The sequence below is a fragment of the Ailuropoda melanoleuca genome, chromosome 12, assembly GCF_002007445.2.
Source record: "Ailuropoda melanoleuca isolate Jingjing chromosome 12, ASM200744v2, whole genome shotgun sequence".
Lineage (NCBI taxonomy): Eukaryota > Metazoa > Chordata > Mammalia > Carnivora > Ursidae > Ailuropoda > Ailuropoda melanoleuca.
The window spans coordinates 5,439,076-5,455,792 of record NC_048229.1 but is presented as its reverse complement, the minus strand read 5'-3'; the positions used below and the strand labels follow the sequence as shown (position 1 = coordinate 5,455,792).

At 43.2% G+C, this 16,717-nt stretch overlaps 1 protein-coding gene across 1 annotated transcript in view; it reads right to left on the bottom strand.

Moving 5' to 3' along the window:
• The window catches only part of CCDC92 (coiled-coil domain containing 92), a 31,775-nt gene extending 15,058 nt beyond the window's left edge, over positions 1-16,717 (bottom strand). Inside the window, exon 1 of the mRNA XM_034638960.1 lies at positions 16,616-16,717. The gene's annotated coding sequence lies outside the window, so the exon portion shown is untranslated. The remainder of the gene's footprint in view (positions 1-16,615) is intronic.

Here is a 16,717-nt window from a genome sequence, read left to right as displayed (position 1 = left end):
TGGCTTAGCAATCAGGCAAAAACAAGTCACCTCCTTTGACTTGCCCTTCTGCAAAATGGGTCCATGCTAATTATTTCAGAAGAATTTAAATAGGGAAAACAGTAGAGATCTTTGAAATTATTAAAATAGCTTAACAATAGTCAATTCAGTAACCAAAGTCACAGTGGCCATTTAATTTCAGTAATTACATATCCTCTGATGATCACTAATAAAATATTTATTTTTATTGGTCGCTTATTTCTATGGGCTAACATAGTTTGAGTACCAATAATTTGAAAACAAGATAAACTTAGTCTTTTAAAGAGGAATTTACCTAGATCTTCATTTCCTATCACTTTTTTTGTATGGCTTCAGCATGTCCACCAGGGGCTGTGTGACCCTTTGACTCTCCATCCCATGATCTGACAGTCCTGACCTGAGATTATTCAGTTCCTTCAAAGTTTCCTTTCCGTGAGCTTCCTATCTGTGCAGAATGAGACACATTTACTGGTGGCATTTCAGGCTGACTCACCTAAAGTTCTTTCTGCTCACAATGAGTCTTTATTATGTCGGGGCACGAGAGAACTCCCAGGATCCCATACTCTACTTCTTCAGTAAATTGTGCACTAGGCTCCAGAGAGGAGGAAAACTCTTCATGAAACACGGATCCACAGAGAAGGTCTGTCACTTCAATAGGCAATGCTGAGAGCCAGATGATGAAGCTGATGAGCTCGAGGGGGCTGCCTGGTGCCATGCGTGCCATCTTAGGGCTCATCTTTGCAACCTAATTTGGATCGTACTAGATAGACAAGCCGTCAGTACATTAGCCCAGTGGAAATAAAGGGAAACGAATAAAGAGAAGTAAAATAAGAGGTAGGGCAGCTGTATTTCATCGAGGAGTTATCAGCTGTGGGAGGAGAGCAGAAGTAGTTGGGGAAAGTGAACATCACTGTGTCCTGTAAGGAATTTCCAAAGAATGGAGTGCAGTTCAGTATTCTCTTACTCTTAACTGACCTTTACCTTTTAAAGGTCACAATTCTTTCACTTTTGTCACTTTTTCCATTTGTACAACTTTCTTTTGTAGTTGTTTTTTTCCTCTTGTATTTGACCCGGTGTGCCCATGATGGGGTTAACTAGAATCTTGGTTCATGACCCACTCTTTCAGGGCCCACTTTTATTTAGATACTTTTAATAATAAGCACACGATGTATCCACATCTTTAGAAATCAGCAATTTTGGTTTAGAGTGCCCAGATTTTCCATTTGAAGTCCCAAATTCTTAGGTTGGGTGTTTCGGCGTCTTCTGGTTGCTCCAACTCTGGTTGAAGTCTGTGGGTCAGTCAGGAGCCTGGGGGATTTGTTTTTCTTCCTGCTTTGCATCCTGGGCAGGATAGTCACCTCAGGTCATACAGGCGGACACTTTTCTTGCTGGGTGTGGGGCAGCCTCCACCTCAGTGAGACAGCTGCTATGTGTGCGCCCCATGATGCTTTTCAGCCGGCTCTGCCCTGCTTTTCTGGGGTTTGGCCGCTGCAATTTACAGTGTGCTAATAGTGATGGTATTGGATGACAATCTGTTCTGTCTCTGCCCTAACCCAGCCTCTGGGTCAGTCCAAGCCATCTGGGCAAGAAAATACTCAAAGACATTTTTTACTCATGAGAAGCTGGAAATCATTCATCGATGTTAGTAATTATAGTTACTATTGACCAAAGGTCAATGCGCCAGGCTCATAGGTAGATAATCATTTAATTATTGAAACTATTATGCAAGATAGGTATGATTACGCCCATTTTTTAGAGAATGAGGGCACTTGCCTTGATTTATAAGCACCGTGTATGAGATAATGCAAATCCGTTTCCAAAGGGGACATCTCCACCTCGGGCCTTCCTGGTGCTCTCCTCCAATTCCAGTGTGCAGTGTTTGGAACCAGAAGGTCTCATGGCAGCTCCAGGAGAAGGTGTCCGTCGTCCTGGCTGTTCGCCGTGCACCGTGGAGCGTTCCATCCCAGTGGCCGTTACAGAATGGGGCAGGCGTGGTGGCGACAGCTGCCGCCGCTCACCTTGTACAGATGCTGGGCAGTGTGCTGAGTGCCACCCACGCCACGCCTCACCAAATCCTCACGACAGCCCTGTGGGGTGGGTACTTACTATCCTCCCAACGTTACGTGCTAGGAAACAGGCACAGACAGCTTAGACAATCTGCTCTACAGAGATCACACATCAACCTGGAATTATCTTGCTGCTTTGTAGCTCCCTCTTTTCTTTCCAAGGAGGGAGTTGTGTTAATATAGGCCTATATTTTTAGACAGGAAAGACCTAGCCCTTGGCTCAGAATTTCTTTTACCCGAATCTTAAAGCACCCTGTGACAAGATTTTACCAAGGTGTAACCTCCTCTATCAGTTGCAGTCCTGTGGAAGGTGGACTGCCTAGACGAGCTCTAGTCACCTATGGGCCCCAGCGACACAGCAGGGTAGGAATTAACCCCCACATGGCCGTGGCTTGAATCCTAGCCCTGTCTCATATTAACTATGCAACTTTGGACAAGTTATGTCTAGCTCCCTGTGCCTCACTCTCCTTATCTGCGAAATGGGGAAGCAGTACCCACTTTATCGGGGTTGCTATGAAAATGAAATGAGCTCCTTTGAGGAGGCGCTAGCCAACAGAACCCTCGGCAATGATCCAAACAGTCTACTCTCTGCTGTCCGATAGAGGAGTCACTAGCCACACTGGGCACTTGAAATGTACCTAGTAGGTCTGGGAAGCACTTTTTTTCCCTTGTATTTATTCCGATTTGAATTAATTCAAATTTAAATAGCCCCATATCACCAGGGGCAGAGATGTAAAGCATTTAGAACCACACCTAGAACTATGGGCTTGCTACCATTATTATTGCAATGCGGAGAATCACCCAAACAGGTTTCCCAGGCGCCCACAGACACCATTACGGGCCTGTTCTTGCTTTGCACTACGAGAATGATTTAATAGTTTTATCCTAACTGCCATCATCATCACACTATCCCAGTTTATGTCTGCTTAGCATTTATCACTACCTACAATTTAGTCATTTATTTATCTTTCTTGTATTACCAGAATGTAAACTCCATGGGAACAAGGGCCTTTCTTTCTGTTCCCTGGTATACCACTAGCACCTAGAATAATGAATGCCTCCCTCTAACAATGTGAGCTGGCCCTTGGGGAAAGGGTTACCTATAGTTGGGAATTAGTGGTTCTCTCAGCCAATCTCTGGTCAGACACCCTCCCCTGTTAGGTAGTGTATTTTATATTGGTGATGTGAGAGGATATGGAAATATTTCTCCAACTGGCACGGGAATAAGGCAAAGGAGGGAAGGATAGCCAGTTCATGCATGCCTTTGGGGAATCTCTCAAATAAAAAGACCCAAAATCTATCAGGCCACATAAAAATGAAATAAAGTTTAATTTCAGTGGGAGAGAAAGCGTGGGTGTGTTCAGTATATTCTGAGTTTGTGACATACAGGGTCTTATTGGGGCAGCTTATTTACACGTGGAAAAGTTATTTCTGTTATGAGCCAACCAAATCAATCCCTGGTGCTGACACTGGCACAGCATCAAACTCAGGATGTGGCTGTGCCACATGCAAATCAAGGCTTAGTTCACGCCGGAGGAACTTTTCAGTGGAGTCAGAGACTCAGAAATGAGGAAATGTTCATGCCAAGCTCCGATGAGGCTTTTCCTGGTCCGTGACGACATGACCAGTGAGAAAAATATGGACAATGCAGCAAGTTCTCTGTAAAGGTGACTCTACTCCATTCACAGACAATTCTTTATTTCTACTGTCACATTTCCCCATTCAAAAATGCACTGTTACAGGAGTTCTGAAAGCCTGAGAACCACTCCAATCCTCAAGAGGTTATGGTGAGCACCAGCAGCTGGAGATCATCATTTTTTTATCTTTTGAAATTGACAAGACCTATTAGAATAGGCTGAACAATCCATCCTCCTTTTAAACGTGTGCCTAGAGGTTAAATATCAAGCCAGCATATGCTCCTCTGCGCCCACTGTGTACTCAGTCTTATGCCTACAATTTACCGGGGTTGTGAGATTCAGCCACTCAAGTACAAAGAAAACAAAGTATAATGAAATCCTCATGAGGTATATGCCAAGTACAGGGACCAGAGGAAGGGTAACGGCCTGAAGATTCACCTGCCACAGTGCCTGAAGCGTGTTCTTATTTACCTGCCTGTCTCCCGTTCGAGGCTGTATAAATCCCTGGGAGGCAGGGTCCCGGTCATTTGAGCATTCCCAGGACCGTCTGCACTGCCAGGCACATGGAGGCACCCAGTGAGTGCCGAAAGGAGGAGGACTGCTGGGGCAGAGAAGATTTTGTTTTGAAGAGGGACTAGGTTCACGCAGGAGGACGTTTCTGGTGAGGTAAACATGGAGTCTGAAGAATAGCAGTGAGCCCATGTTGAACATGGAAAGAACATTCTGGGGAGTGGTAGAAAATAAGGTTAGAAAGAAAAGAAACCGTCGGATTTCAGTTGCTTATTAAAAACCGCTCAGAATAAATGGAGATGGAAGAAGAGAAAGAAAATGGGGGGAAACAGGTTTTATCCAACAGAGGCAAAACCTGGACTGAAGAGTGTTTGGTCCAGTGGGGCAGGATTATGAAAGGCAAGAGCCCTAACCCCACATCCTCCCGCTCTGGGGGAATGGTGTCACACAGAGCCACCTGCACAGAGTGCTTTCAATGCCGCGAGCCAAGCTATGCCCTTTTTACACACTCTAAGGAGTAGACACTATTATCCTCATTTTACACATTAACAAACAAGCTTTGACAGGTTCAGTAACTTTCTTGAAGTCACAGCTAGCAAGTGGCTGGGTTTCATCCCCAACAGGGCCGGCTCCAAGGCCATACCCTCAGCCGTGGACTCTGCTGGTCAGTCCAGATGAAGGCAACAAGCCACAAATGCTTTAAAGTGCATGCCCTGCAGAAGTGGAACATCATTTGCCCCATGTTCCATCTGTTCAAAGTCCTCTCCTGCCCTTTTCTTTCCCCATATTTTAAGTTTTAAGCTTCTCGGATCTATGCTTTTTTTTGCCTGATGCTAACTAGAAGTCCAGTGCTCATGCTTGAGGATGCTGCTCATGAAAAAAACATCTCCGCATAAGGGAAAATATTTCTTTCCACCTAAAGCTGCAGAAAAGCAGACACTCCTTTGTGTCTGGGTTAAGAAGCTAGTTCTGTTAAAGAACTACAATCGTACTCTGCTTTCCTGCGTGGAAACGAATACTTCTGTTTCACTACCAAACAAGTATTTTAAGACATCTGGACTTTAGAGGTTATTGCTAATTCACCTAAAATATAATTTTGATTTCTAAAAGTCTGCTTTTCTAATAGGTTGCCTCACTGATAATTTATTGTTTTATTTATTTTAAAGATTTGAGAGTGAGCATGAGCAGGGGGGATATAATATATATGTATGTGTGTATACATATATATATCCCAAGCTATGTGTGTGTGAATATATAGTATGTATATATTCCAAAGAATAGGCGGAATTCATGTGTGAATGTTATGATTTGAGACAACTGTAAGCAGTCAGAATTAAAGGAAGAACACAGGGAAGTCCATCCTCTTGATTAACTCCACTTGAGAGCGTGACCCAGTTAGAGAAGGGGTTCTCGTCTGGCACTTGTGCCCCCGGGCTGGATATTTTGGGTTGTCAAAATCAGGTAAAGGGCATGTCTGGCTTCTAGTGGGTAGAGGTCAGGCATGCTGCACAGCGGCCTACAATGCACAGGACAGCCCTCAAAACAGAGAATGATGCAGCCTGAAAAAGCAGTACTGTGGTTGAGAAGCCCTGGGCTCGAGTCAATCTAATTGGAGCCAGGCCTTTTCTTCTCTTTTGACTTGAGGTTTATTCTGCTCTCCTTGGGTTTCCCGGATTGCCAGTAAACTGTGGGTGGATGGAGCCCTCAGGAGGGACAAGCTCCAGCCATGTGCAGCGTTCTCCCTGCAACAAGCTGCTGACCCTGGAGGAAAGGGCAGCTGAGGTGCAAGACCACCAGGGCCTCTGTTTGAGAGAGCTTCTCCCCCACATCTGAAGCTTCTGGTGAGGCAGAGGTGCAGGAAGGTGCTGCTTTACCCACCTCACCGTGCTGGCCAGAAATACGTGCACTTCCTTTCTTTCTTTTGCTTGGAAGAAAAGGGCTGCATGTAATATCCAATTTGCTTAAGAATATAATAATGTTCCTCCCTTTATTTGACGGTCTAAGGTGTTGTCTTTTCCTATAAATGCTTAAGTGATCTGAGAAATGGAGAGGGTGAATGTGAGAGATTTCTGGAACCCCAAATAGGGACTCCAGTATTACGGTTACAAAAGTGGTATTTTTAGAGATGATAAATGGATATATCAAAGTTGACCCAATATATACTTTCCATGGGGTACTTTGATCTAGAACAGTTAATGAATCTCTAGGAAATTTTGATGTTTAAAGGCTTTAACATTTCTTGAATGCAAAGGAATTCCTGTTTTTAAGGAGACCACTAAATAGTACATATGTATCTTAAAAAGATTTTTAAGGACTCCAAAAAAATTTATAAAATCATGCCAAAACTCCTAATATTTTATGTGTACTAGCATTTAAAAAAAAGCTTTCCAGGCTGGGAAAAATGAAAGAACAGGCTCCATGAGCACCAGGAAATGCTATTTATAAAAAGAGCCATAATTTGGGGCACCTGGGTGGCACAGCGGTTAAGCGTCTGCCTTCGGCTCAGGGCGTGATCCCGGCGTTCTGGGATCGAGCCCCACATCAGGCTCCTCCGCTATGAGCCTGCTTCTTCCTCTCCCACTCCCCCTGCTTGTGTTCCCTCTCTCGCTGGCTGTCTCTATCTCTGTCGAATAAATAAATAAAATCTTTTAAAAAATAAAAAAAAATAAAAAGAGCCATAATTTAAATTTGTTATTTGCACAATTGTATTGGAGAATTAAAGAAATTAGCGTTGAGCTGGTAATTCTTAAAATGGTTTTCTACTTGGAAAAGATCTCTACCAAAGTAAAAACAATTGGGTTATAAGAATCCCAGTTTAGAAATAAAATCTAAAGATAAAGGTACAAATTGAAAAGCTATTTATCTCTTTAAAAAAGCCTCTAAATTAAGAACAAGAATGAAAGTATACCAATATAACATGAAAGGCTGCATAACAGAATTAAATTATTCAAGTGCCCTTAGTACTCTTAAGGCAAATCCTTTCACACACTGTTTTCTGAACTTGGGGGTGTAAAGGAAGGTCCTGTTTTCCTCAGTGGGAGCATATAAAGTATCACACTTCATTCTTTCAAGAAAGCATACACCTTTCTCTGAGTACCTCTGAGCCAGGCACTAGGAAGGACACTGGAATACACCAATGATTAAAACAGATACAAATCCTGCTGTCACAGAGCCAATGTGCTAGAGTGGGGAGGGACAGACAATCCTACATATATTAATTCATACAGAAAAGCAGGATTTTTGCATAAGGTTAAATTAAATTGTACTTCATAAATCACTTACACTTGCCTTATTGATCAGCTCATGTTATCCACACCGTCATTTAAGAGTTGGTAAATCTAGGGGCACCTGGGTGGCATAGCGGCTAGGCGTCTGCCTTCAGCTCAGGGCGTGATCCCGGTGTTATGGGAGCCCCACATCAGGCTCCTTTGCCATGAGCCTGCTTCTTCCTCTCCCATTCCCCCTGCTTGTGTTCCCTCTCTCGCTGGCTGTCTCTATCTCTGTCAAATAAATAAATAAAATCTTTAAAAAAAAAAGAGTTGGAAAATCTAAACGTGAGCGCGCAACTAATAACTACAATTTAAGAAACTAGTATAATTTATTTTTTAAAAATCTTAGACGATATTACCTATTATGCTAACTTATAAAGTTACTCCACTTCTGGAGTGCCTGGCTGGCTCAATCAGTTAAGCGTCTGACTTCGGCTATCATGATCCCAGGATCCTGGAACTGAGTCTGGCACTGGGCTCCCTGCTCAGCAGGGAGTCTGCTTCTCCTTCTGCCCCTCTCCCCTGCCACTTGTGTACTCTGCTCTCTCATGCTCTCTTCCTCAAATAAATAAAACCATTAAAAAAAAAGTTACTCCACTTCCATTAGCTGAGTAATGTTTTAAAATACCATATTTCTCTGACAAATTCTTTTTTTAAGATTTTATTTATTTGCAGGGCACCTGGGTGGCACAGCGGTTAAGCGTCTGCCTTCGGCTCAGGGCGTGATCCCGGCGTTATGGGATCGAGCCCCACATCAGGCTCTTCTGCTATGAGCCTGTTTCTTCCTCTCCCACTCCCCCTGCTTGTGTTCCCTCTCTCGCTGGCTGTCTCTATCTCTGTCGAATAAATAAATAGAATCTTGAAAAAAAAAAAAGAAAAAAAAGATTATTTATTGGACAGAGAGAGAGACAGCCAGCGAGAGAGGGAACACAAGCAGGGGGAGTGGGAGAGGAAGAAGCAGGCTCCCAGCGGAGCAGGAGCCCGATGCGGGGCTCGATCCCAGGACCCTGGGATGATGCCCTGAGCCGAAGGCAGACGCTTTACGACTGAGCCACCCAGGCGCCCCCAAATTCTTAGTCAATAATTGTGTTATTCTTTGATGTAAATTGTATTTTCTAAAATCCCTAATTCCTTTTGGACTAGAAGAGCACTGAGGTAAGTAGTTAATGTATATTTACCTAAAAACATATCAAGAAACTAAAATTCAAACGGGAAAAACCATATCTTATCTCCTCACAACCCCCGTGGGTCATCTGCTGTGTATTTTTTTTTAAAAAAGGTTTATTTTTTATTTCAACAAGGCGGGGGTGGGTTGTGGGCAGGAGGAGAGAATCTCAAGCAGACTTGCTGCTGAGCACAGAGCTGGACACAGGGCCTGATCCCAAAACCCTGAGATCATGACTTGAGCCAAAACCAAGAGTTGGACACCCAACTGACTGAACTACCCAGGTGCCCCATTTTGAGCACTTGCCCTTACAGCTCAAATTAGGATGGTAAAATCAATTGATGTTATTATGGACATCTGATATGTCTGATAACATTTAAATCCTGCAATTTTAAATGTCTATATATTATTTAGATAAACTGTTTGGAATGACTGTGTGTGAATCAGGTATATTAAAGTAAATCAATAAACATTTGTGTATGATTGGGGAGAAAAGATTAACAGCTGCAGACAAGAAAATTAGTTTCTGATGCAAACTGTTCTCAGCAAAGGAGAATCTTTATCCATCTTTGCCTCAGCAGTCTGCCCAGAAGACAAAATGTATTGTCCTCACTGGAATATGCAATCCCACTGGTCTTTCTCACTCTTTTTTTCTGACTCTCATTCTGTCTATGGATGGTTGCAAAAACAGTGAGGCCTCCTCACTTGGGGATCATTTCTAATGGTGCTCACGTTACCCTATACTGGGGGCTGATTTAGAACTATTTTTCTTTTGGGGAATAATGTGGTCACAGCTATCTATCAGCACTCATCATTTTCAGACTGACCAGTTCCTTCCGGAAGCTCTTCCCCATGCTGTCCCCAGTCCCAGACCAGGCCCCCTCAGTAAAAGGCCTCTGGAGTCTGGCAGTGAGTCCTTGTAACCAGACCATCCCCAAGATAGCTCCTTGGTAACTACAAAGGACTTAGTTTCCTCCTCTTGCTCCATAGCCTGATACATACATGGAAAAGGATGCTAGGGATAATTAGACATGAATTGTATGCTCCAAATTTTCCACTGTAGCTCAACAGTATTATATGAGCTGTCCTATTTGTCAAGCTCACATTGTGGGCATAGAGGGGGTGGGAGAGAAGAACCATAAAGACAAAGAGAGTGGCTTATCTATCCCTTTTGGGGGGGTGGAATTTGTAAACATATATTCAGATTAGCTTTATTCAAATGAGGAAAATGGTTTTAATGTGAATGTTTTAGCAATTTCATCAGATGAAGAAGCTACCCACATACAAAGGCTGTCATAATGACTGTCAAAAGGACTTCTGAAATATTCCATGTCCAGATCTGGCACATTAAATGTGTCTATCCATAACAGGAAACCACAATTTGCAGGTCAGATTGTAAATAGAGCTCAAATGCCCTACACACTTACCAAGGCCTTCACTGTATCACCCACAATCAGAAGAGGTAGTGAATTATCAAGATGAAATTGAGAGAAATAATCTGGCAAGATTTTGCAGAAATTGGACTGAAGTGGCTGGATAGATGTCTTACCTATGATTTATGAACACAAGAGTTTTAACAAAAATCTGGGACCTTCACCTAAAAAACTGAACAGGCTCCCAAGACCTCTGGTTACCCTCCAGTGGCATAATATTGGTGTTCTGGATGAAGCTGGATTCTCCCAGTGGGAAGTGTTGGTAAGGGTTGTCCACATGCTTCAGGTGCAGGTGCAGGAAGCCTGGGTGACTGGGTTCACATCATGCCTCATCAGTCCAGAGTATCACTTCAACTTTCCTGTAAGGACTTGCAGTTCTGCGGGGTTACTGCCAGGGACTCACAGCAGCTCTGGTAGGAAGACACTGGCTCAGCTGTTTTAACAACTCATGGCACTCAGTGTTCCTCCAAGGCCCAGTGACAGGTAATCTGCTTCCTGCCTGAGCTTCCGACATGGGATGATAACCTGCACAGGAAGGTCTTGGTGGTGTCCCGAATTTCATTTGAAAGGTGCTCTCTCTACTCTACAGCCTGCTGGTGGGTAGAAGTCAGTGGTGTTCTAGAATGAGCCAATGATCAATCCAAAATGCTCTGGGTTCCAACCTACAACCATGGATAAGATCGGAGAACACCTCTAACACACAGAACTCAACCTACCTGTCTCCACAAAGGCTTCACCTCCGGCTTTACTTGTTCCAGCTTAGACTTTTACTTTGTCTCCTCCTAAAAAACAGCCTTGGCCCTCAACAAGAAGGTTTGGCTTTGCTCATCTCTGAACCAGGTCCTAATACCACAGCCTCACTACACTGATAAACCTCTTTCTGCCAAAAACTGACTTGACCACTTTCTGGATGGGAATGAATTCTTTGCTTGAAACCCATCACAGGGGCTGAGGAGGATTACATATCCCTTCTCCCTATCAAACAAGACTGTGTTCTTCTCTCCCCTGGGGCAGTGCAATAGGGCAGGTCAGTGAGCAAGTACCTCACTGGCCAAACTTTCTGGTCTGGTCAGCAGGACTAAACCAAAACATAAAGATGATTCATTGCTGATGACAAAGACTGACCCCTCTTGAAAAGAATAGACCATACCTAATAACCCCTGCTATGTATTTGTCTATGGGTACATAAAAGTGAACAAACAACCTTTCTCCATCTTTCTTACCATTGTGCAAAACAAATACTTCTGAAAACTGAATCTGGGGGCGCCTTGGGTGGCTCGCTTGCTTAAGCATCCAAATCTTGATTTTGGCTCAGGTCATGATCTCATGGGTTGTGGGATCGAGGCCTGAGTCAGGCTCCACGCTCAGTGGGGAGTCTGCTTGAAGATCCTCTTCCTCTACCCCTTCCCCCCCTCATGCTCACGTTCTCTCTGTCAAATGAATAAATCTTATTTTAAAAAAATAAACCTGGATCTGCTCTCACACGCCACAAGCCACTGGAGGAGAAATAACACCAATGCCTTTCACTTGGGTTGACAGGTGTGACAGTTGGAGAGAAAGGGGTTAAAAGAGACTTCTTCACTGTTCGGGGTATGGCATGAGCCTAACCACCTACACTTGTTCATCCCGCGAACACTAGATAAGCAGCCATTGGAAAAATATGGCAATCCTGGATTATTCTGCTACACAATGATGGAACTGTAACTTGGGGAACCAGTGTTTTTATGAATACTCTACAATGTACCAAACAGATAGCTCTTTCAGGGTATAACGCCATGCACTGCTAGGTGAAATGTGCAACTTCATGAAAAACAGAATTGAAATAATACAGAATTATAATTTGAATGTAGCAGTAATGCTTAAGCAATTTTACATAAGAAATTGGGCTTGAAAGGATGCCTCATAAACCCTCTTACCTATAGTAAATAAAAAGGACACAGGGTGCATTTAGAAATAGGTTGGGAAGGAAATCTGAAGAGCAAAAGTAGTGGATCTTATGCAGGTCTAAATTTCACCTCTTGGGTGTCACCAAGTAGGCAACAAAGAGAAATTGTAGCAGCAGAGTACTATATGCCTCAAATTCCATTTATTAAAAGTGCTCTTCTGTCCCCCCCCCCCTTTATTGTCAGGTTAAAACATTTCAGTCTTGCTCTTTTGTTTGGTGCTAACCAAAGGAATTCCACTGCTCAGTGTTGAGAATTTGGCTAGTAGAAAGAATCTTGATAAAAGGAAAAAATGTATTCGCTCTTCCCTTATAGCTACAGAGAAGCAGATACTCCTTGCTTCATAAATTTATTTCTGATAAAATGGTAAACTGGGGATAATCACAAAGATGTGTAACTTAGTCTGCTCTCTAGTGTGGAAGCCTGCATAAAATACACAAACTCCTGTTTTCTAGTTAACAAAGAGGTTTTGAGACAGCTGTGTGATCAGAGACTCTGGGGAGGAGCTCTAAAAGGCAACCTTTGACCTCTAAAAAGACTGCTTTCTAACTGGGTGCCTTACTTATTTGTTGACCTTATAATATTTAAAGTAGCCTCTCCAATATTTTTTAAAAGTACTAAGTACTGGTAAGGCTTTCTTACTTTCTTTTCCCTTCATTCATAAAGTATAAATAAATAACGTATTCTGTGTTTAAAGTTTGAGTCTTTGTCTTATTTAAATGATCATACCCAATTCAGCTGGTGGATAAACTGGCACAAAAAGCATGAGACAAACTCATCTGCTAAAGAACAAAAGAGAGGAAGTAAAAGGTTTTTGAAAGATTAAGGACACATGTACATTAATTCAGGATTGGTTTTCCCTCTAATTTCTTCCTCAATTGGAGGGGTGAGATGCCGTTTTAACTCAATCGGCCCGTTATCATCACGCTCCGCTTAAATCCTTGGGCAGAGAACATTGGTTTGGGTGCTCTACTATTCACAGGAAGCTCTGCTCTGCTCCTTGGCCACAGACACAGTCCTAACCCCACCAACCCATTTCAAACATGTATCATGACTTACTGTCAACAGCCGCCTAATCTTTCTTTCTTTCTTTTTTTTTTTTTAAAGATTTTATTTATTTTTTTTTGACAGAGATAGAGACAGCCAGCGAGAGAGGGAACACAAGCAGGGGGAGTGGGAGAGGAAGAAGCAGGCTCACAGCGGAGGAGCCTGATGTGGGGCTCGATCCCATAACGCCGGGATCACACCCCAAGCCGAAGGCAAACGCCCAACCGCTGTGCCACCCAGGCACACCTAATCTTTCTTATTATGGATAGATCACCGTCCCTATTGTTGATAAATTATCATTCCGAGGATTGGCTTAGCACAAATAGGACACATCTTTTTCTTCTTCAGACACAAAGCTCCAATTCACCTAATCTATTCAGTACATTGTAATTGCTTTTCTCTCAGCTGTGTTTTACCTTCAGCTGCCAACATATATTTAAAAACAACACAGACATACTGGAAGAAAGTCCAATGCAACTTACTGTAGGTGGATATCACTGGATTTTTTTTTGCTGTGAAATTTGAGTCATGTTTGAGTAATGAAATAAATAGAAACTAAAATGCAGAGCAAGCACAAGAATTAGCCCTTAATCAGTATCTTTTAACAAATAATTTCAGCTAAGAAGAAAATCTATTCACCTTCACAACCTGCTGACTCTGAAAAGAATGACTGACATCATCCCATTTTTAAAAAGAGCTTTAAAAAAAAAAACCTCTTCTGCTTGCCTTCATAGAAATGGGTAATTTTCCTCTTAATTAAATGTTTATTGTAGAAAATAAAAGCCAAAGGAAGAAATACAAATCACTTGTAATTAAAAAGAATCTTTTAAAAGTCTTTTAAATGTGAGAGTGCTTTATTACCTGTAAAGCCCTATACAAGAGCAAAGTAGGTTTAAAATCACCTCTGATACCAGGCTGGCCTCTACCCTGGTACAAATCTTCCAAGGGTTCTGGCACATTCTGGGGAGTCCTTATGCCCACAGCTGTAGCTATGAAGCCAGCATTAAAAAAAAAAAAAAAGCCACAAAGCCCTCAATCCACTGCCACTGGAATCCCTAGACACCCATCTCACAAGGCCTCTCCCACACCCCGTGTGATATCTCCTAGTAGCCATTCCTGCCCTGTTGGGGAGCGGGCTTATCTGGTAACTCTGTGGGGAAGGAGCAGCCCCTTCCTTCCACTGCTGGAGGTTCTAATCATAAGCAACTTTTGCTTTTATGTCAAAGTGAAATCTGTCTTACTATAAATACTACTTGGCCTCTTCTGTACTTGGGAATTACTCTAAATACATACACTCCCTTTGCTACATGACAAACCTTAAATATCTGAAGACAATTAAGACACATTCACTTCTCTGCCCAAACCTTTCTGCAGGTTTAAACATCAAAGCTGGAGATGTGAAAATTGGTGTCATTAAGCTAGCACCTACTTAACTAGTCTGGAATGTCAATCTGAGTCAAACATGTGAAGCATATAGAGGCACCTAATAGAGGCTGACCTTTAAAGATAGCCAATCCAGTAGATGTAATTAATCTTAGTTAGTAAACATGTGTGCCCACTATGTATCAGGAATTTTTTATGGCTGACCTTGTTCCAGATAGAAGAAAAAGGCCCATGTCTTTTCTTGTTAGAAATATGAGAAAATGCTTTGTAAGTATTTCTTAAAAGCATCAACGTGTTAACATCAGTACCGTTGCGAATGCTCTCTGCCAATTAAGTAATGACATTAAAATGAATTTATTCAATGAATCACAGATGAAAGAGTTAAGAACCTGTGATCTCCCATGGCAAGCAAAAGGATTCACTTAAAAAAAATTAACAATATTTTCCAAGAAATCTGTTAGATTGATGTATTTACACGTACTACAATAAAAATCTGATACACAAAAATAATTGCTTTGGATTTTGGATTTTAAATATGCCTAAACTAAATTTACTGAGTAATTATAACACGATGCACAGAAACAATAAAAATTATTTTAAGGTTTCTCAATAGTGTGTATATGTAAATACACGTATATACACATATGTATGTGTATATATCACAAGCCTTAAAACCTTTTCCCAAAACTATTTCACACAAGATGAATATTTAGCCAAAAGAAATACATAAATTTAAAACATCTTCGGGGATAAAAGTCACTTTAAATGTTAGCATCTTTTTCCTTAAAATTCAATGGGAAGAAAATGCAGGCAAATTCTTGACGGTGCAAAAAAATCATTTAATAAAACAACAGTGCTCTTTATATAAATCTCAAACTTGAAAATCTTATTTAAAAAGACGCAGCAGCTTGGGGCGCCTGGGTGGCACAGCGGTTAAGCGTCTGCCTTCGGCTCGGGGCGTGATCCCGGCGCTATGGGATCGAGCCCCACATCAGGCTCCTCCGCTGAGAGCCTGCTTCTTCCTCTCCCCACTCCCCCTGCTTCTGTTCCCTCTCTCGCTGGCTGTCTCTATCTCTGTCAAATAAATAAATAAAATCTTAAAAAAAAAAAGACGCAGCATTTCTAGCTTTAACACTCTTACAGGTAGGTTTCTGGAAATGCGTAATAAAGCACTACAGCCTCGGAGCTTGTATTTTGTAATAAGACCTATTACCTCTACCTAAATTTCGGGGCACGACTATATTTCCTCTTAGGTCACCTCATTTTTAATTATTGGAATAGATCATACTGCTGAATACCAAAGCTTGAATTTAAACAACACAGGTCAGCATGAAAACGTAAGTTAGATAAACTGGAGTAACTCACTGTAGCAGACCACAGCTCTGTAGTCAAGCCTGGAGCTCTACTGCATAGTTGCATTATGCTCAATTTCATGAATTACAAGCAAATCGTCATTTAGGGTCATCTAAAGCCCACATCAAAGCTTCGGAAAAGGGCTGTAAGGTAGAATACTTACGTAAACGGTTATCAGGACAGGACACAATGCAACTTAACAGGGAGGGTCTCTAACGTCCAGAGGGTGGTAAAAAGCATTTAAAAAGGCGCTGTGGATTCAGACGGCCGCCTCCCCACAGCATCCCAGACAAAGCAGGGCCAGGCCCTCGGGCGCTCCTAGTGCACCTGCAATGCGGATCCCTCACCCTACAATCGCACCACGGGGCTGGTCGGAGCAGCCCCTGGGCTGCCCGCTACTGCCCCATGGTATTGGCTTGGGTGCGCGGTGCAGACGGTCTGCAGCCTGGACTGGAGCCCTAGCAACGGCATCCCCCTCCCCATTACCGGCTGGAAAACGCTGCAGGCAGCCGGCGCTTCGTCGCTGCGCCTCACTTCTGCCCTCCTTTCCTCCTTTTCGTGTTCTCCCCCCGCCCCGTTGTTTCCGAAAGGGGACACCCTTCCCCACCGCCGATCCCTGGAGGTGAGACGCGAAGACCCCCTCCCCCTGCAGCGAGGGTTTTTAAAAACAACCTAAATAAATTCCTGTCCCGACAGGTGCCCCCGCTCCCCGCCGGCGCCCGCAGAGCCTCCCCAAGGGTACGGCCAGGTGAGCGGGGCTGGACTTGGTCACACCCCGGGCTCCGCCTCACCTGCGGGCGCGGCCGTCGCGGTCCTTCAGGCGGCTCCCCCCCTCGGCGCGGTCCTCCCGGCGGGCGGCTGCGGGGGCTGGCGGACCATGGGCGGGGCGGCGG